The 22,637-nt window shown below is 36.9% G+C and overlaps 1 protein-coding gene across 1 annotated transcript in view; it reads right to left on the reverse strand.

The window, feature by feature from the left end:
* The window catches only part of TfAP-2 (transcription factor AP-2), a 193,631-nt gene that overhangs the window by 136,246 nt on the left and 34,748 nt on the right, over nucleotides 1–22,637 (reverse strand). The gene's annotated exons all lie outside the window — the stretch shown is intronic.

Here is a 22,637-nt window from a genome sequence, read left to right on the forward strand (position 1 = left end):
GTAACTAGCTATGGGCAAGAAAAAAACAAGAAAATTCATTGGCAGCATAGGCTATGGATCCGCAGTCTATAACAGAAATCGGTACTTGGGCATTATTTGGGCATTTCTAAAAAGTCAAGTTTGGCTAATGCTAATTAAATAAAATAGGATGAATATATAATAGTTTATAAACAAATTTGGGTTATATATTTACACATTAGGGGGTGTGGGGGGTAAAGCATTGCATATATTAAATACGTAACCTAACCTTACCTAGGTACCTTCCCCCTCCCTAAACCCCAAAAAACAACAGTTTAAATATCGTATACGCAATGAAAACCACGCTATGCATTCCATTACTTTATAGCAGTGTCTTGAATTAACCCGTCAAAAACGGGTTTTTCGTGACCGATTTCCTTGCCCATATATTGCCTGCCCATATATTGCCCAACAACCCAGAAATCTTTATATTTAACAATATATGTAGATACGATGAGCCCAAATTTACAAGTAACTATTTTTCTAGAGTATGTAAAGCACGTTATAATTTTATATTTTTCATTTTTACATTATATTTTTAGTTTTATTTTATATTAGAAATGGAATTGAGCGCTTATCCAGTCAATACACAGCTGAAAATTTTCAAATCTAAAATTTTCAGGGTGCACAGGCACGAACCAACTCTAATTCTGCTAAAAACTTAACGCATCACCAAGCCTCCTAAGGCTAACGGAGAAACGCAAAATCTTCTTCCACTCCAATCTCTGTGCAACCCCTTAACAAGTGGATTGTGAGGGAAATGTAGGGGGGGAATGTGGGAATCTGGACAACGCAAATGAGGCATGGAACTTCCTACATTCTAATCAAAGATATTGTGTGCATGAAATAGCAAAAATATGCTCGTATCCATGTACATGAGAAGGGGGGGGGGGGTACGAGCCCCCCGTAACCTTAGATATTGCCGAATTTTTAGTAACTTCTTATTCGAATTTTAAAGTGATTTTTTTTTAACTTGTGTCTGACTGAAGGGCTTAGCATTAAAGTGATTCAAGTATATTTGTTAAACTTTCCAACGTATCATTACCCACCAGTGGATCCTCTCAAAGGAAATTTGACAAAGTAGCATCATAGTTACAAGGCAAACGCTCAGGGTAGGTTCGTTGAACTGTAGATTGTTATGGGGCAGACACTTTGAGTTTACTTTTGCTTTACAATAGCTGCGTTCGTTTTCATCGTTCTATTGAAATCCAATCCTCGGTTTTACAAATAAGCCTTTCGTTTTCGCCGTTCGGTTTTTTTTGTGCTAATATGTCATTTTTTGAAATGCCGTTCATCGTTCTTAGTACGTCGTTCTTAGAACGAAGAACTGAGCCTCATACTCCGTTTCACTACTCTAGTTTTGTTTTTAAGTGCCATAATTTAAAATCCAAAACAATGCAAAAACACTGCCAACCACTGATTTGATTTGTTTAAATTTGTAGATTTCCTGGACAGAACGTTTCGTCTAAAAATGGTAGGAATTTGTTTCGTAGGTGTGTCAGAGGGTTAATATGTTTTAGCAAGTTTGTGGAATCAGTTTTGGCATCAAGTGCTTTCCAAACTTACCCATAAAATTTCTAAGGTGTACTTTGGAAAATCTTAAGAGGAATCTTCTATATCATAGATTACAATTACTTTCCAAAACATATGGAAGGTAACCCTTGGCCCTTCTTTGCCTAAGCCTAACCCTCCTCCCCTCCAAAAAAATATTTACAATACTTTAGTCCAAAAATTTATACAGAACAATATTTTATTCCAAAAAAAAAACTATGCAAAATGATTGTAGCTAGCACATTTTGCCTGCAACCCTGCTCTACTTTACACCCAACCTTCCTAATGTGCAAATCTATAGGCCTACCTGAAATTACACATTTCCAATTTTTTCTGTCAATTTGTCTCTCTTGTTTTAACCCATGTACCTGTAAATTCAATCTGCTATGACAAAACAAGAACTAGAAAAACAGTGACAGGCAGCAAAATGCATTTGAAATATATAATTTTGGCTATATATTTGCACATTAGAGGGGTTGGGCTGAAGCATGGGAGAGCTGCATGATTTCCTCCTGGTTATGTAAGCTAAGTGGATGGTCATTTACACCCAGTGGCGGATCCAGAGGGGGGGGGGCGAGGGGCGTGCCTCCCCCCTAGCACAGTCTAAAGTAGTGTAATTTACTTAATTAACTCAAGTTTGCGTTAATTTAACTTGTTCCTAACGCAAGTTTATCGCATCAACCTATTTTGCCCCCCCCCCCTCAAATTTTTTTTGGGTCAACCTATTTTGCCCCCCTCCTAAAAAAAATCCTGGATCCGCCTCTGTTTGTACCTGATGCTATCCCTACTGCTTTTAATTAGATAGGGGGGAAAAATCCAAAGAAAGTCTCCCTGGAAAAGAAAGAGCCCAAAAGTGTGATTGAATATGTCAAAGCTTGAAGGTTTGTCCCTTCTGTCTGTTTAAGGAACACAGATGCATAATTGAAGCTTTGTTCATTTCTATCTTAAGAATGCCCTACATTTATGACTTTGCATTTGATGGGAGGAAAATGATACTTTTACGCCCATCATTTGTCTTGCTTGTTTTCTACAAGAGTTTTTTTTTTTAATGACTCATTTATATCAGAGGCTCATTTACAAGTTGATGACCTACTTAGAATCCCTTGTCTCAAAATTACATTTGAATTTGTTGAAGCTAGGAGGTATAGACCCCCTGTATGTTTAAAGAAAATGGATATACATAAGTAGGCTTTATTGCACTAACACCCTAAGGCCATGGCAATACAAAACAAATAATGAAAAATAACTTTTAATTATTTTACATTGTGTCCCTCAATTCTATGACTATCTACCTTAGTTCTTCCCTAGGATGGACCGATGGATAATAGACTATCTATCAACAAGTAAAATGACATCATTTTTATACGATCCTGAAAAAGGCTGATGTCAGATTTGCCCTCCAATTAGCCATGACTTGATAGCAACTTCATTTTAATTAAAGTTGGTATTAAGGTATCTCACAAATCATTCGTAACAGAAATTTGTCCGTGGTTGGTTTAGACTCTTTCTAGAATGCTTTAATAAAACAGGGATTTTAAATTAAAGTTTACTAAATCAGCAATATAAATATTTACATCATTTTCTAAACGTAGTACTTTTTTAATAAAAATTTTCAGCAAAGCAATTGCACAGCTTTAATTTTATTCTGTGTCAGCTCTAAAAAATTCCCCAGCAGCAAATGCAAAACATAGCTCTGAGGCTCCTGATGTTACATTGTCTGCTCCAGTTTCTAGCTGAATTTCTTTGTCAGGATCACTATCCTGCTTTAGCAATTCTAATGCTTGTTTTGCTGAAGTCAGAACTATCGTTTCCATTTTAGTTGCGGTTAAAATTCTATCTGGCTGATTGAAATTCTATCTGTGGTTTGAAATTAAGGAAGCTCTTATAAGCCGTTTTTTTTCAGCTAAAACTACCTTCTTAAAATGGCGAAATAAAACGCATTTTAAGAGTAAAACCGAGAACATATTTTTAGAACGACGAACGGCGAAAACGAACGCAGCTAGTGATTAACTACAGTTGAAGGTCCGAACGCACATATTCATGGGTCAGCAAGCTGTATGACAGAATTTTGCTCCAAATATGATGGGTAAGGCAAAGACTTTTTGTGACGCTACGTTGTCTTTGCAAAATTTATTGGTCACTCGACAGGGGGCTCACAAAGAAGGACAGGGGTTATCACTCCCCCTGTAAGGGGGGATAGGACGACATATTAACTTCAATATTTAAAAAAATTGTTCTCTGTTTTCATGATTGCCACTAAAATTGCAACCTAGTAAAGACCAAACCACGGCCCATAGTAACCCAAAGTTTTAAATGCGTTCTAATAAAAAAAAAACCTGCTTAGTTGACAAAAGTTGCCATTTGTAGCTGACACAGAAGTACTTATAAAATAATGTTTTTTCCGGGGCGTTTTACAAAAGTAAACTTTACAAAATACTTCAAAAATATGTTTATTTTCATTTTTGTTACGTTTTTACGAGTCGGACAAACATTTAGGGGTGGGGGGTCAAGGGGGGTTTTGTATTTTAACTGAAACAATAGAAAAATGGCAAAAGACACAGAATACTTTTCTGTATTTGAACGAAAAACTAGAAGTATTTGGCCTATATCATACCGATGTATGACATTTCAATGTCAAAAGATGACATTATTTTTTTCAACATGGATATTTAAAAAAAAGATCTGTATATTTTACGAATATAAATTCTATGACATTGCATTTTCACCAAAACTAGGCATAATAATAATAATAATCTGTATTTAAAAGCCAATTAAAGCCATATACAAAAAGACAAATACTAAAGAAAAATTACACTTCATTTGACATCCTTCCCATCAATACAGAATTTCCTACTGCCACAATATAACGGGGAGTCCTAGACCTCATTAACTCACAAAGCAGCCTATCTTCCCCCTCCTGGATAATTAATCCCCTTAAATGAGAGAGGTGCTTACACCGGAGGAGTAAATGGCCCAACCCATAATCATTTTCCCGGCACCTCAAGCAGCTACACCCGGCCTCCGGACCTTCCCTCTTTTTCCTTGCAACCTTAGTATAAATTGGAATACAATTTGCTTGAATCTGAATCCAAATCCTCAGATATTTAATGGGAAATCCCAGCTTGAAATAAAACTCATGACCAAAAGTCTCTTTTACTTCTCTATACAAAGTAAGACGTGGCGATTTGTCCACACCTGCTTGCCATAATTGCACTTCTTGGTCTTCAAGTCTTGCACTAAATTCCTTAAAGAACTTTTCATGATCTTCTGGCCCTTTTCCCTTCTCCCACGGACTTGGAAATCCATTCTCATCTAATATCCTTTTGATTTGTGCTGTCCATGATGTTTTGTTACACTGAAGGAGGAGATCTTCATATGCTGCTCGGGCAAGTCTAGTCTGGGGAAGTTCTAGAATTCTTAAAAAAAATTTGATGATTTGGATATATCTTTTCAATTACAGGTTAAATTTGCCAAGATCATCTTTTAATACTAACGTATGTGTTGTATTGTGTATGCCAAAAACTCGTTTATAATATTGAAGTAGAAGGGTTTCTAGTTGCTTTGCCGGCTGATACCCCCATGTTTCTGATCCTAAAAATAGGATAGGCATAATTTTAGTATTAAATATATGTTTGTGGAGGCTTAGTTCACTTATTTCTGCTGTTAGTGTGCTTCTGTATATACCAAATAATGCATTTCTTCCTTTCTGTGCCATTGTTGTAATATAACTCGTCCATTTTTACAAAGGATGAAACCTAAGTATTTGGCCTTTTCCACCACTTCCAGCCTTTGTTCATTAAATAAAAAATGTGGTGGTGATTCCAAGGTTTTTTTGCTAAAAATCTTAACTTGGGATTTTGTGACATTCACCTCCAGCTTATACTCTTTTAAATATTTTTCAAGGAGATTCAATAGAGTTTGTAAATCATTCTTTGTCTTTGCCAGTAATATAATGTCTGCAAATAGTAGCATTGACATATTCAGATTTCCCAGTCGGAGAGTAGGTGCCCATCTTTGTCGGAAATAAGGAACAATATCATTAATAGGCGCACGCTCTTTTTCGAGAAAAAAGGCAGAGATATTCCCTTCCTAACAACTTTCACAAAACTTTTATTCAATGAATACATAGATGATAGAATTTGTAAAAAGGGGGCTGGTAGGCCTAGATTTAATAAAACATTCACCAATAAAACAAGATCTACACTATCAAATGCTGATTTCAAATCAATTAGGGCCACATATAATAGCACACAATTATGTATCATTTTTTCCTCTGGATGTTTCTTGAAAATCGGCGTTGATTCTACTTCCTAAACTTTTGAGTCAGCACTGTCCGAGAGTGTTTTAATTAATCTATTATTTTATTATTTTTATCATATATAATCTATTATTTTAATAGTAAAATGTTATTTAGAAAACAAATTTACAGGCGTTTTTAAAAAAGAGCCTAAAACCCCTCGAAAATGGTGTTGGATCGCAATGAAAGTGCACCATTGGAATTACTATTATCGGGAAACAAAACACGGGAAAATTTCAGCACCCGCCCTGAACAATAAGGAAAATCACTTTTTGCATAGGTAGCAGTGATGTGTCCTCTTTTTTCTTTGCCGTTAGTGGGAAAATGGAAAATCAGAGGGCATTTTAAGGGGTAATGGAAAGTCAGTTTTTACATCTAATCTATTTTGTATAAAATTTAACTTGATAACGTCATAAAAAAGTGCCATATGGCACCCATAAATTACACTTTGGGTGTCATTCCTGGAATGGAAAGACTGGGATGAATTAAAAATGTACCATCATACTCTGAATGGTTGAAAACCCTAAACCTGATGCTAACAATATCCCCTCTTGTATATGTCCCCCTCAGAGCCCCTTTAATATTTTTAACAAATCGTCTAATGACTATCAAAATTAGCAAGATATCATAGAGAGCTCTTTAAGGTCTCATTTAAAAGCTAATTTTATATCTACGTAATTTTCTAAATTTGTCTTGATAACGCCGTCAAAAAGTGTCATGTGGCACCAATGTGGTCCTTTCTGGGACCATATCTAGGAAGCATCTAAAGGATATTGCCATAATCCTTATGGCCGAAAATATTAAACCTGAGTTTTAGTATCCGTCCTTTTTGCATACTCTCCCTCCCACCACCCTAGTATGTCCCGTAAATCGCAGACTGACTGGCAGATGTAGCAGATTATATTACATAGAATGTGAAGCAAAAATTTTTATTCGTTTCAAGTTAAATTTATGCTCTTTACTTTCATCAGAGGAAACTCTCTCTTTATTCTTAGTGAAATGTATTCCTATTTGGTTATTGTCAGAGGTGGTTTTAGGGGTGATAAAGGAGGCACTTGCCCAAGGCGAAAAATTTTAGGGACTCAAAATTTGAAATAAATAGTCTAACGGTTATAATCATTTTTCATTTTTTTATTTTTTTGTGGAGAGCATAGTTGGCAGTAAGTGTAAGAAAATTGAATCCGAGATTTTCCTTTTCCCCATATCTTCATCAACATTCCTTGAAAGCGAAAGTGAGAAGACCAAATTCAATTAATGTTCAGTTTTTTTGTGACATTTTGCATTCAAATCTTGTTAATAATTAAAAATGTTGTTAACAATTTTTTTTTTTTAATTCCGCCTGAAAATCTTTGGGAGGCAGGAGGGGGGAGGCTAATCAGTATTTTGCCCCGGGTGCAAGAGAGGTCAGAAATAATAGACCTGGCGGTTTGTTTTTTCTTTGATTTTGGTTCTTCTCCTAAAATGTGCCCCCCGAAGTAAATTACCACGTAAGCTCCTGAATTTTTTATCTTAATTGAGTAAAGTTTTATAGATCTTAAATTTTTTAAAATAAACGATATTTTAATCATGGTACCAAAAAAAAAACAATTTTTGTAGGTACGCGGTACATAATTTTCTCTTTACTCGAGTGTTTCTGCTGCGTAGAAATTGAATATCTGTACAAGTAACAACGCAGGATTTTTTTTCGGGAGGGGGGGAGGGGGGCAAATAAAAACAGGTTCATCTGATAATTGATTAAGAAGAACCCAGAAATGTGAGAAATTACTACATTTCGGTTAGGGGTGTCCTCCCTCCTGCGTTCTGGAAACAGTTCCATATGAATTTGGGTTCACCAGCATAATCTACTCATACATGAACTTTTGATAACCAGGTTGTAACGGATAAGGAACTTTTGGAAATGGTATGCATCTTATTTATTTTTAAATTAGATTAATGTCAAAAATCTGATGGGTCATAGACAGATAGCGTGATGGTGTTTTGCAATATCAGAAAATTGACAGGTTTGAAAATGACCACTCTCAAATGAATTGTACGAGATTATTTGCAAAAAGAGGTCAGAGCAACAGGAAGTGACTGAAGGTTAATTCATTCAGTATCAATTCTACATATTCCTAAAATTTGACACACACCATAAGCAGCATTCAAAATTGAGAGGAGCATACGTGTAATTTTACTTGGCTCTATACTTTGATTAAATAAAAAAAAAACAAGTTATTTTAACTGAAAGTAAGGATCGACCTTAAAATAAACAGAAATTACTCCGTAAATGGACGAGACGTCTCCTTCCTAAGCGCTTCACTCTTTACGCTAATTTTTGTCTTTATCAACACTCTATTTTTTTTTTAAACAATAAAAAAATTTATCGTAAATAGTGAGGACTTGAGGTGGTGACAACCCTTTTCATATACGGAATAATTTCTGTTCGTTTTAAGTTTTAGTGTCACTCCTTACTTTCAGTTAAAAAAACTTGTTTTTTTTTTATTTCATTTGTGAACGTTTTTGAAATAATGCAGGTTTTGATTTTGGCTCACCGTTCATGAATAATTAAAACGAAATTTGCATATTAATTTTACTTTTATTTGGTTAAATTGCTTTCTCGAAACTTGTTGAATTTTATTTACGAACGTTTTTATTAGTAATAAATATACGTAACTTACGAATTAATTTACGTAACGAACTTCTATACTCATATATTTTTAATACATATATTAGGGGATTCGCCTCCTAGTCAATGCGTTGCTTTTTAAGCGAAAGTTTAAATTTAGTTCCAATTCTTTAAAAATGACCCCTTAATCACAAAGGCCGTTAATTAGAATAGATAGCTCTTTTGAAAGCACTAAAAAAACTATAGCGTAAAGAGCGAGGTATTGACTTGGGGGAGAACCCCCTCATATACGTAATAATTTCTGTTCATTTTAAGTTCTAGTGTTGCTTCTTACTTTCAGTTGAAAAAACTTGTTTTTTTAAATTTAATTTCTGATCGTATTTTAAATAATGCTTGGAAATCCGGCGCCCCCTTCATAGAAATGTCTCTTACCCCAAAGAAACATCCTCCACGGAAAGATTCTCCCGAGTAACCCCTCTTTCAGGCCCCCCCCTACCAGAAAAAAATTCTTCCTGAAAATGCCTGTATACTTCCCAAAAACCAATACAATATGTAAGCAATGGGCAAAGTTCATAACTTGCAGCCCTTCCCCTCGGAACTGTGGGGGATTAAGTCATCGTAAAAGACATATTTATTAAATTTTCAACTATACTGAACAAAATGGTTATCTCAAAATTTTGATCGGGTGACTTTGGGAAAAAAATCAGCTTGGGAGGGGCCCTAGTTGCCCTCCATTTTTTTTGGTCACTTTAAAAGGGCAGTAGAACTTTCAATTTCCGTTCGAATGAGCCCTCCTACGATATTCTAGGACCACTGGGTCGATACGATCACCCCTGGGAAAAAAAAGAAAAAAAAAAAATTAACACGCACCCGTGATCTTTCTTCTGGCAAAAAATGCAAAATTCCACATTTTTGTAGATGGGAGCTTGAAACCTCTACAGTAGGGTTCTCTGATACACTGAATATGATGGTGTGATTTTCATTAAGTTTCTATAACTTTTAGGGGGTCTTTCCCTTTTTTTTCGAAAATCAGCCAAATTTTCTCAGGCGCGTAACTTTTGATTGGTAAAATTATTCTTGATGAAACTTATACATTTGAAATCAGCATTACAATCTGGTTCTTTTGACGTATCTATTGGTATACAAATTCTTTTTTTCAGAGTTTTGATTAGCATTGAGCCAAATCACTCCTTACTTACAGTTCATTACCATGAACTGTTTGATAACTTATAAATCAACTTCGAACTAATATTATTAGTACGGGGGCGATTTATAAGCTGCTCAGTCTGGAGTTAAGTCAGGCACTTACAGAGAAATTCGTACGTGCACTTGAGCCGCGGGGGGTGCTACCATTTCATCTAACCGTCACAAGCACTAAACGTCATTTCGTGGACAACGAAAATCCATCAGAACCACTAACCGTTAGAACGTCGATAGTCACAATCACTGCCCGTCAGAACGTCGACAGTCATAACATCGGCACGTCAGGACATCGACAAAAAAATTATAAGTTTATATAATAGTAATAAGTATATAATAGTTTATAAACAAATTTCGGCTATATATCTGCACATCAGGGGGGGGGGGTGGAGGTGGAGGTAAAGCTTAGCATATATTAAATACGTAACCTAACCTAGGTACCTTTTTCCCTCTGATTTCCCCAAGAACTAAAGTTTTAAAATTTCAGATGTTATGACGGATTTTTTCGATGTCCTGACGTGTCGATATTATGACTGTCGACGTTCTGACGGGTAGCGATTGTGACTGTCAGTTTCCCGACGGTTAATGGTTCTGATGGATTTTTTGTCGATATCCTGACGGTAGTGGTCCTGACGCCTTCCCGTCGATGTCCTGACGCCTTCCTGTCGATGTCCTGACGCCTTCCCGTTTAGGGCGAAGTGCAATTTTGTCAGAGCGGCAAAAAATGCGGGTTGTAATATTGAGATTTGGGAAATTATGACAGTCGTATGATTTGTGACATTCATAGTGTAATGAACATTCAATGAATTATGGATTCCCGACATTAAGAAATCACGTACACCGTATAGGACATGCTAAGTGCGGTGAAAGTAGGCCAAGCGTGAAGAAACTGCGCCAAGTATTGCGGGGACTATACCAGGCGTGGGGGAACTGTGTCACGCGTGGTTGAACTGTGCAACACACATGGTTCTCTGTGGTTCTAAACGGCATTAATCCCCACAAAGTATTGGTTTTTAAAGGAGGGGGAAGACACATAAGTGATTTAAACGATTATTCAACGAGAAAAAAAAATGGTATTAAAAAAGTTAAAACATAACTGAAAAAAAGAAAATAAAATATACGAAAAATTAAATAGACTCCAATCAATCCTGCACGAAAAAGAAAAACGAACACATAAACTCAACTCTCCGGTGTAAGCAACTATCTCATTTAAGGGGATTAATTATCCAGGAGGAGGAAGATAGGCTGTTTTGTGAGTTAATGAGGTCTAGGACTCCCCGTTATATTGTGGCAGTAGGAAATTTTGTATTGATGGGAAGGATGTCAAATGAAGTGTAATTTTTCTTTAGTATGTCTTTTTGTATATGGCTTTAGTTGGCTTTTAAATACAGATTATTATTACTTAAGAAACAATTAAAGAGAAGTCAGTCGTTTAACAATTTCTTCGAAGAAGCTTAGCTACTGACACCTCTGAGCGAGCCGATCCAGCATTCAGCATTTTATCATTTTTGCATTTGTTTAGTTTTGCTATTGCTCTGTACCCATGGTCGTATCCAGGGGTTTTTATTCAGGGGAGGGGGGGGGGGGTACAAAAAATACTCAAAAATGAATGAAAAATGTGTTTCGATGCATTTTTATTCCGTTTACATGAGTTGGAAAAAACATTTCAGGGGGAGGGGGCTCAAGCCTTCTACCCCCTGGATACGGCCTTGTTTGTACCTATGATAATAATATTATTTTCTGAAAAGGAAATAAATCAGTAATCATTACTCTTCATATTTCCTTTTTTCTAATGATTGCGCTGGCTTCGCATTTAATTGCCACTTTTCTGTTTGGATTCAATATAAATAGGCATTAAAATCCACTAGATCTATGGCTGTTTTTTATTTATCTGAACATTTTGTCAATACAGGCTATCTCATATATACTATGACAATTGAAGTGAACCTCCACTAATAAATTGCTTTGGTACTTTATTAGTAGTTTATTATTGTATTATACAATATTATATAGTATTATATACTTTATTATTGACGTAAAAATTACATGTGTGAAATGATAACGGTATTTTATGTATCTAATAAATGGGTTTTGCTCATTGTAATATCATATTTTTTTGGTTATCGGACTTTTGTCCTAATTCTGATTTATTGATGCGACTTCCGCAACGGTAGCCTAATTCAAAAGGCTTTATCTGACATTTTTTGTCAAAGACGTTTTATAACAAGCCTATGTAATGAAATCTACCCGACCGATTTGTGTATTACCTAATCCTATATTTTATTTGATAGGCCTACTCAAGATTATTTGAAAAAAACTACGTTTTCTAAAGAGTTAAAGAGGCTGAGTTACAAGGTCGAACCTTAAAACGTACAGGGATTAGGAGGCACAGTTGGGGGCTACCACCCCCAAACCCCCCGCTTTCGCAGCCTTTAAATATAATTATTTGAAAAAAACTACGTTTTCTAAAGAGTTAAAGAGGCTGAGTTACAAGGTCGAACCTTAAAACGTACAGGGATTAGGAGGCACAGTTGGGGGGCTACCACCCCCCAAACCCCCCCTTTCGCAGCCTTTAAATATAAAAAAATTTCTTTAAACTGAAAGTAAGGAGCGACATTAAAACTTAAAAGAACAGAAATTATTCCGTATATGAAAGAGGCTGTGCCCTCCTCAACGCCTCGCTCTTTACGCTAAAGTTTTTATTGTTTAAAAAAAGAGTTGTGAGAAAGTCAAACTTTAGCGTAAAGAGCGAGGCGTTGAGGAGGGCACAGCCTCTTTCATCTACGGAATAATTTCTGTTCTTTTTAAGTTTTAATGTCGCTCCTTACTTTCAGTTTAAAGAAATTTTTTTTATATTTAAAGGCTGCGAAAGCGGAGGTTTGGGGGTGGTAGCCCCCAACTGTGCCTCCTAATCCCTGTACGTTTTAAGGTTCGACCTTGTAACTCAGCCTCTTTAACTCTTTAGAAAACGTAGTTTTTTTCAAATAATTATATTTAAAGGCTGCGAAAGCGGGGGTTTGGGGGTGGTAGCCCCCAACTGTGCCTCCTAATCCCTGTACGTTTTAAGGTTCGACCTTGTAACTCAGCCTCTTTAACTCTTTAGAAAACGTAGTTTTTTTCAAATAATTTCTGCACGTTTTTGTACAGTTTATTACTTATTATTGCTTGACTAACTGTTAGCTGATCGTGTCAGGAGTTAAAGTTGGGGGCTTCCGCCCCCCAAACCCCCGCTCTTGAACATTCTTGTGTTAAGGCTTTTAATTCCTGAATACTCAAATCACGTCGTACAGGGTGCCTCCTAATCCCTGTACGTTTTAAGGTTCGAACTTGTGACTCAGCCTCTTTAACAGCCCCCCAACTGTGCCTCCTAATCCCTGTACGTTTTAAGGGTCGACCTTGTAACTCAGCCTCTTTAACTCTTTAGAAAACGTAATTTTTTTCAAATAATTTAAAAAAGAAACTGAGTTTCTTTTCAAAGTATATAAAAAAGTTGCTCTGATGGTGAATCGAACCCGAGTTTTCCGCCTGAAAGTCTAAAGTCTCAGCCTCTGGACTATACAAACACAATAGTAATTGTTGTTTAGCAAATAGAAGGTATTTTCGACGCAAGCAAATTCCCAAAAATCTTGATATGTGGTTTTTGGAAAACAGGGAAGGAGTGATCAGATTGAGCTGAAATTTCGACGATAAGCTCCCAGGCCCCAGGAAAGCTTATCCTCTAAATTTCAGCCTGATCAGACAACGTTAAAGGGGGGTTGTGGAGGGAAAAATTAACATGGGCTAATATAGGAAAACGAGGTTTTTCGTAAATGTAAATTCGGGGGATAATTTTTTCGGTTTGAAAATATCAAAAGGCCCTAACAGGTCGAATTCTGCTTCGAATGAGGCCTCATTCAACCGGATCCGGTGCCAACTGTGGCCTGTAGGCGTGGCTAACAAAAAAAAAATGAGATGAAGCTTAAGTGGCTATATTTGGTTTTTTGAAAACAGGGAAGGAGTGATCGGATTGAGCTGAAATTTCGAGGATAAGCTCCCGGGCCCTAGGAAAGCTTAACCTCTAAATTTCAGCCCAATCGGACAACGTTAAAGGGGGCTGTGGTGGGAGGGTCCAAACTTCCGGCCCAATTTACCCCATGAAGATAAAGTCGGAGGAGGATGAAATTTTGCAAGTTTCTTAGTTTGAGCTTGGGCTACAAAATGCAATTACCGCCGTCTCTCTGCGACCTCTAGGACCTGAAATCGCTTAACATTGTGGTGGGTCGCCTCTTTATAGAGGCACAAGTGTGCCTCCTTGATAATTAGGACTTCCTATATTTCTGCAAAAAAGTAAAATCCCTGAAAACCCTAGATTTTGGATGTTCTTGGGTATTTCTATTGATAAAATTCGCCCTCTCTCCTAACTTCTGAAAAATCCTTCTTTTTGTCATCATTAATATTTCTCTAAAAATCTTTGCAACCATTAATTTATTTTTGCTGATTCTCACGCATTTTTTAATTTATTTATTGTTTCTTTATTTGGCTCCTGCTACTGCCAAAAATTCATGCCTGTATGTAGAGGCCTTTTTCATTAAAAATGTAGTGGTACTTATTTAGAATCCGATAAACACGCGAGAAGTGAAGTTTGGTTAATGCTAATGAAATAAAACAACGTATGATAAAAAATATAATAATTTAGAAGCAAATTTGGACTATATATTTGCATATTAAGGGGGGGGGTGGTGGTGGTAAAGCATAGCATATAGGCCTATTTAATACGTAACCCAACCTAGGTCCCTTTTTTGCCCCTTTAACCCCAAAAAAATAAAGTTTAAATCTTTGTCACAGAGTGAGCAATAACTCACTATGCAGCGTAAACCTGTTTTTCAATGGTATCTTTGACGTTCTATATACGGTTCTTCTCGGCTGTTGCCCGACTACTAATAAAGTACCATGACTTTTTAGGATGTCTATTTTCAAAAGTACTTTTAACTCTCTAGTGCAAAATTTACTCTTAACAGAGCAGGCCAATATTCAGGAAGAAAGGTCTTTGCACCCATGCCCTGGAAACCCACCCGGAATTTTGGGATGTTCTATATAATGTCTTACAGTCCCTTTTCAAACTACTATTTTGCATTTTTTTTGTACTTGACGCCCCCCCCACTCCCTAATAACTGCCTGAAATACCTTCTTTCGGTCTTGACGAATAATCCTAACTTTTTGAAAATTTGATATATTTTGTAATCTCTTGTTCAATAACAAAGCAGCCCAAAGCTATTCATGTTAGGCGGAAATTATAGTAAAATCAACAGAACAATATAATCTAATTCGAAAAGTGTTTCGTCTAGCGACCTTAACATAAGCTTTCATTTTTATTCTGAATTTTCTTTGTAAATGGCTTGAAAAATGATGAAGCTTCATACTTGATTTCTTGATAAACCTTATGTTTAGAAAGAGTTTCTAAACATAAGGGGGAGTGGTGTTTTATGCTATTTTGTGGCATCAAACCAAGTCGCTATCGATCAAAAATTCTGAGACAGCGAATTAATTTAAAAGTATTAAAAATCCAGATATGGAGCTTCTCAGTTGTAGAGTAACACCGCACGGTTTTGCATTCGTTCCTGAAAACGTAGTCCACATTCTACAAGTAAAGGTACTTCAGACGGTAAAATCTTCTAATATACCCCTAGTGGGCGCACTCTCTATCGCAAAGGGTGAACTGGTATCATGTACTACACTTGTCGGAAGGGGTGTAACGCATGGAGAGGGGGACGCCCCTCGTCCAAAGTTTTTAGACAGCTTGATAAAAAATCTTAGTCGGTAAAATGGCGGCGCGAGTGTCACTATTTTACTCGTTCAATGTTTTTATTACGGCAAATGGGTTAATGGGAATATATGGCGCAAAATCAAAGAAAGAAGATCATTCTCAGCCGGTAAAGAACAAAAATTGAATAATTTTAAGAGCAATATTACCCAAATCAGCCGGTAAAAAATCTATCCCCCCCCCCAAAGATTTCCGCCATTGGTGCTTTTGTTCGGTGCCAGACCAAATCCACGGAGGTAATTACTTGTACTTCTTATTTCCAGCCTGTTATCCCTGTGCACTTTTATAATAGGATAACGATGACAGGGCAATTATTCTACAGGTTCCATTAAATTTTTTTCCCGATATGAAACATATCACCTTTATCTCACCATGCTATGATTAATCACCCCCCCCCCCCGAGCACGAAAATGAACTTAAAAATGCCAAGATAAATACTATAGAATATTCTACACAAAGAATATATCCAGGGGGATTAGAAGCTTTGAACCCCCCCCCCCCAATGATTGTCCAACTCGTAAAAACTTTACAAGAAATTAATATAAACAAATTTTTTGATTTGGTTTTAAAGTTTTTCTCGTAACCCCCCCCCCAAAAAAAAAAAAAAAAAAACGGATACGGCACAGTTCTGCGCCATACATTCTGCTATAATTCGGAATATATGTAGAATATTCCAAAATTCTTTCTTTTCCTCATTATTTTTATCTCTTTTACTTTCTCTTTGGCTATTCATTTTGCATGCTGGGGGAGTTTTCCGTGGGAGGCGGGTAATTTTTCGGGGTGAATGTGCCTAGCACTGGGATGAATATATGCTTATACAAGAAGGAGTGCCGGATGGGAAATCCCTATAGGTACAAAAACGTAAGAGTTTTTGGCTCCAAAATTACTTAGTACTTTTAGTCTATGGTGAATAAGTAATTTTTTATATAATATTTCGGTGGTATTTTCAAGGAACCATTCACTCTCCACAATCTAGAATACATCTTGGGCCATCATTTGTTCCCCTGTGCGAGACACACTTCTGGCACATCTTACATATTTTTATTAATCATGGCAGTGACATATTTTTGCCACGTGTGGCGCACGTGCCACCTGGTGCACACGATTTTTTAAGGGGGCAATCCGTTGGGCATTTTGCCACAATAGTAACGAATAATTTACGCATAGTCGAGGGTCCAGATATTGATAGAAAATAAAAGGGGGTCAGAAATCATGTTTTGTCTTTGGAACTTCGTCTTTCATAACTTTTGCCTACGTTTCAAAAGCCGCGTTTTCAGGCTCAGTAGGTTTGAACACGGGTTGTTCTCGCTTAGTTTCAAGTTTCTAGTTTTCGTCTAGTTTTGTCTAGTTTCAGCGGGTTCGAAGCTTCAACTCCATGTTTGATACACTAGATGCACTGATGTACTTCTTTTTCAAATTAAAATTTTTTTTTTGTTATTATCTAAAAAATAAAAAAAAAATCTCCTGCATATGTGCCTAACAAGGGGGTTTAATGTTTTCCCACAATTAAACAGCCTGAATGGGGCTTAATCCATTTTCTTTGTGGCACGTGAATGGCACTTTTGGCAAGACAGTTGCGCAAATTCCTCCTCCACCCCAATCTGCTAAAGGGCTTACTGTTTACTCCAACCCGTAGAGCTCCAATTTCAGAGTTGCCACCCTAGTGATTATTCACTATTTCTAGTGATTTTTCTGTATTGCTGAACAAAAAAAAACGCTAAATCAGCACATAAGTCACTAGATTATTGAAGAAAATCACTAAATCAATGAAAAAATCACTAAAATCTAGTAATTTCTTTTTTGCCGGGTGGCAACCCTGTCCAATTTCCTTTTATTGTCTTCTATGACCTCTGTCCACCCCATTCTGGGTTGACCTACTTTTTGTTTCCAGGTGGATGCTCCCCAAAAAACACGGATTTTGGATATCTATCATCCTTAAAATGTGATCTAGCCATTTTAACCTTTTTTCGTTATAGCCCTGTAAAGCGGGATCGAACCACTTTTTTTTATGTAGCGGTCAGTCAAGCTATTACCAACTTCAGACAATTCCCCTGGAAAACGTCTAGCATATCTTCCTCGACCTCTTGAAGCACTCATGTTTCAAATCCATTCAGAGCTGATGCAACTAAGGTAGCTTTAAATTTGTTTTCTTATAAATACGCTAGTACTAAGCAAACATGGTTAAATTGTAGCATAATTGTGTACGTGGCTAGTATACACAAGTAGAAAATTGTTTTATGCAACTTTTGATCGGAAGGATTGAAATGCGTTTTTTGGTAATGAATTCTTTATATTTGGGTTAAAATTTGCAATGCCAATTACAAGCAGTGACTTCAAATGACAATCCACTGCCTCAAGTCCTGGATTCAGGTTTAGACTAGAATAAGGGTTCTAAAGTTAATGTTATAAATTGTTGGCGATTTTTAGAGGTATATAATGAAACAAATCTGTGGAGACAGGAAAGGGAAATAAAAGCGTGGCCTGAAACCCTTTTTTGGACGTTTCTGTTGGCCCTTAGTATTTAAGAATTTGGGAAAGGAAAAATTTTAGTCGAGCTCAAAGACGCAAGGTAGGATAGTCTTACCTATCCCATTTGATATAGAGAAACACTTTAAAAGAAGTATCTGCAAAACAAAAAGTTCGTGGAAACATAAAGTTGAATTCCTGTTGCCCCCCCCCCTCACTACACGAAATTTTAAACTGCATCTCCCAGCCGCTCTCAAGAAAGCTTGTAAAAGTAATTGAACGACCATTTATAAAGATATTTAACCACAAGACTCCAAAGCCCATTAGTTTTAGCTCACTCGACTAATCGATTGGAACCACGTGTCCACAAATAAAAAAGGCGACGCTTTTGGGCCAATGTTGCCTTCACCAGTCACAACATGCCTTCTGAAAAGCATGTAGGCTAACGTAGGAGAAAAACACGTGCGAAAATTCACCATAAAATAAGCGAAAAAAATATGGCGTCAAGTAGCTCAAAAAGGTGTAGCTTTCTAATGAAGGTATAGTCGTCTTTGAGAATCAAGAAAGTGTTAATGTTTGAATTTTTAGAAACGAAAACTATAATCAAATTTAATTAATTAGTCTTGCTGATTTATTTCCATGATTCAACATGGTAACACTGTTGAAAACGTGGTACTGTTTTAAAAACTTATGAATATTATGAATAATTTTGAAACAAAAGAAAATATTTGAAAAATCTTAGAAAAGAAAAACCTTTTCAGGCATGGATGGATCTAAGATAGGTCTGGGGAGGAAAAAAAATGTTTCTTTTTTGATTTCTTCGGCACTTTTAAAGATATGTCCAAGGACCACATTACTCGTGCAAATCCTATAAAGTCAGTCGCAGCAATTGAAATGGCGTTATATAACACTTTTTTTTTCAAGAGCGGAATCTATAATCCACCTTGGTAAACGAAATGCATCTGACTGGTTTAAGGCATTCTTATCTCTTATTTGGGTCTCAAGATAATCAATTAGGAGTATCATTTTTTTTTTTTTTCCAAAATACGTCATATAGGCCTTTTCTAAAATGCAGAAACAGTAGGAATTGTCATCTTTCGACATAAAATTATAACTCTTTCAAAGCTCCCCCCCCCCCTAGAAGAAGTCCAGACAACTCCGCATTGCTCGTACACATGAATACACTTTCAAAATTTGGGAGTAAAATGTAGTTTTCTAAGCAACGGACCCTCCCTCCAACCCCCTCCCCACAAAAAAGAAGAATAATGTTAATAAAGTGAATTCTTTCTAAGTTGTTGGCATTGTGTTCTTTAGAATAGTTTACAAATATCTGGGATCAAAAATGTAGTTTATGCCTAATTTAGGACTTTGTAATTATATTCCGAAGCCTAATTTTCTATCTTATTTATCGTTTCTTCCCATCAGAACAAAAATGTAAGTCCACTATTAACTCATAATTCAGCATTTAGAATCATTAGCGGCAAAGAGCTTATTCATTTACAATCGACAATATATCAGGTCGACAAGGAGGTGTGTTTAAAGTAAGTTACGCCTACTAGCCTATTTACATCTTGTAAAATTTTGACTTTTTACTGGTTTATAATGGGTTATTCCAGCAATGTTGTCAGTTATTAATGACTTTACTACGAATTTAGTATGGCGGCGCCGATTCTTCTGTGTCAATATAATTTTTTATCCCCTTGTAAACGATGAGTATATGGCAAGTAAGAAGAAGAACAGGGGCATTCAAACAAATTATTTCGTATACAGCAAGACAGCATTGAAAAAGAGAAAGTTTTTAAACGAAAACATAAAAAAAAAAAATGTAAAATCTAAAGGGAATAGAAGGAAAAAAATCAAACCAATGTCTATAAAAACTACTCCATACAATAGGGTTCAGATGCAAATGAATCCTTGATTAACTTAGCCCCATTTAACTCAACCCACGTTTAATTCAGCTCTTTTCAACACCAATTTAATTCAATTCTTTTTCAACCCTCGTTTAATTCAAACCCCATTTAACTCAACCTCCACCAAGTTAACCTTATTCAACTCAACCCTCATTCAACTTAACTCCCTGCATTTCAACCCTCATTTAACTCAACCCCATTTGGCTTATCGAGAAAGCCCGCGAGTTCCAGCGTACAGCATATATTGCATTTGTTGACTTTAAAGCAGCTTTCGACTCGATAGACCGTGAGTCCCTTTGGCTGATACTAACACGAACGGGACTCCCTGATAAATATTGTCGCCTGTTCAACTTAGGCTCTAAGCTTAGGCAACGAATAGGTACTATTTGAAAGATAAAAATGGCTTTAAACAATTGTTTTGCCTGTTATTTCAAGCAAATTTATGGTCCTATGTCAATTTTAAATTCTTGGTCAACCTTCTTAAGACCATAGGCGTGTGTGCCTTGTTTGCCTCTTTTTTAAATTCTTGATCAGCATGCCTAAGGCTCTAGGCAGGCATGCCTTTCCAAAAACTAACCTGACAAGTTTGTGTCCAATAAGAGAGTCATTCATACTCCTGCCATTTACCCGTGCCCCAGCCATTTAAACATTTGCCTCTCAATTACTTGGACTACCTGTCTTGGCTTTTCTCTGTCTACAATTACCCAGACCAGTCTTGATGCAACCTATTGCCCAAAATACTTGATAACTTCAATTCAAAATCACTGGTTCAAAAAGCTGCATCCAGATTAATGGTTGCCGAAGCCCACTATTCGAAATAGATACACTTGTCTTAGGCAAAGCTGTGTTGCTGCTCTTGAACTTTTCAACGCGGCGATTGATCATGTCATGGATCAAACCACGAATAGGCTCCAATTCGGACTGAAATATGGGGATAGAGTCTTAGCCAATTGTGACTTTGCAGATGATATTGCCCTGATTTGGACTTCTGCAATTGAACTCGAGGCAGCTCTCAATACACTGTCGGAAGAAGCCCTGAAAGTGGGACTACATATTAGGTGGCAGAAAACAAAAATAATGATCATCGACCCGGCGGGAAATTCCGCCAACTCACCATCATTCAGCGTTTGAGGGTACACTATCGAAATTGTCAAGTCTTTTACTTACTTTGGATCTGTCGTCTCGGATAACGGCTCAATTGAAATGGAAGTCCAGTCGCGCATTGTGAAAGCTGCGTCTATCATGGCTTGATTATTCTATTTTTTGGGGTCAAAGCCCAACATTAGCCAAAAAACAAAATGCGGTTCTACAACACGACCGTAACGCAAATCCTTCCCTACGGTGCGGAAACTTGGCCGGCAGCTGCTTCTGTTCGTGATGCCATAGATGTGGCCCAAACAAACTTCCTAAGACGAATCGAAGGGATCAAGTGGTACGACTTCGTCTCAAAGACCCGATTACTGAAACTAACGGATCAGACCCCCAACTCTCGTCAGCTCGCCGTAAGAACTCTACGATGGTTTTGCCACTAAATTCGCATGCCAGAAGAAGCACTCGCCAGCATACTTTTCAATTTTGATCCTCCTCAACATGGCTGGAAGCGCCCCCGTGGAAGACCCCGGTTTAGATGGAGGGACAGTCTTACCCAGTACTTCTCCATAATCGGTACTGATCTCCAAAAATAAGTCACGCTTGCGCAGGGCCGTTCGGAATGGAGGCAAAGAGTCTTATCTCTCTCTACGCTGGACCACCAGCAGGAGCCTTAAGTCAAGTAAGTCATTTGACTTAACCCCCATGCAACTCAATCCCCGTTTAACCCAGCCCCGTTCAACTCAACTCGCTTTCAGCTCTAACCCCATAAGTCAACAATATAACTAGAAGATGTAACTCAGCCCATTTTGTCTCAAGTGATAAAAATTGACTCAAATGAAACAATCTTTATTCATTGGCTAATTCGTGTTTAAGTGCTTGTTTATTATCCTATGCAGCTTTGATGCAACACTATTCTCCCCCCTCCCTATCTAAAAAACCCAATATTTATCCTTTTGTCTTGTATGTTTGAAATTAGTAAAGCTTTTCGTATGTTTATGTTCCAGCTGGCAAATTAGTTGCAACTTCGACAAATTTACCACCAAGACTTTTACCGCAAAAACCGTAAAAAGCTTGAATTCGCTTAAGGCTTAAGCACTGTAAAATTACTAAAACATCAAGTCGGACCTTGAGTCTTGGACATTGCAATATAAGTTGCAAACTGGAAGAGAAGTGGAAGCAAATTTTGAGCTTCTTATGTGCGCTAGGTTCAAACTTATTCACAGGTAAACTTATTCATAGCTGTGTGGTGAATCAGTTAAAGGAGGTTTAAAATTACAAGATGGTTGTGTTGAACGTGGGTTAAGTTGAATGGGAGCTGAGTTAACGGGGGTTGAGTTAAATGGATTGGGTTGAACAGGGTTGATTTACATGCATAACGTGTAATAGCAACGGAAGTAGATCGTACAATTAATGACCTACTTCTCTCAAGAACAACAGAAACAACCCAACAACAACTTTAGTTCTTTTTCATCCTAATGGCAATAGACCTGTTATTTCAAGACTTACTTCTCTGTTATGTTTTGGTACTAAAGTTCAGCTTTAAATTTTTTACCTTATCCTTCCCCAGGAAATTCAAAAGGTGGTATCTTACACAACATGAATTTGAAAGGAGAGTAAAAAGCCTTTAAATTTATGCAAAGAAAAGCTTGTTTTTTCTGGGCTTAAAGATAGGACAGACGCAATTCTGTTTCCCACTCA

This window comes from Artemia sp. Qi Xiang Cuo, chromosome 12 (assembly GCF_049724085.1).
Source record: "Artemia sp. Qi Xiang Cuo chromosome 12, ASM4972408v1, whole genome shotgun sequence".
Classification (NCBI taxonomy): domain Eukaryota; kingdom Metazoa; phylum Arthropoda; class Branchiopoda; order Anostraca; family Artemiidae; genus Artemia; species Artemia sp. Qi Xiang Cuo.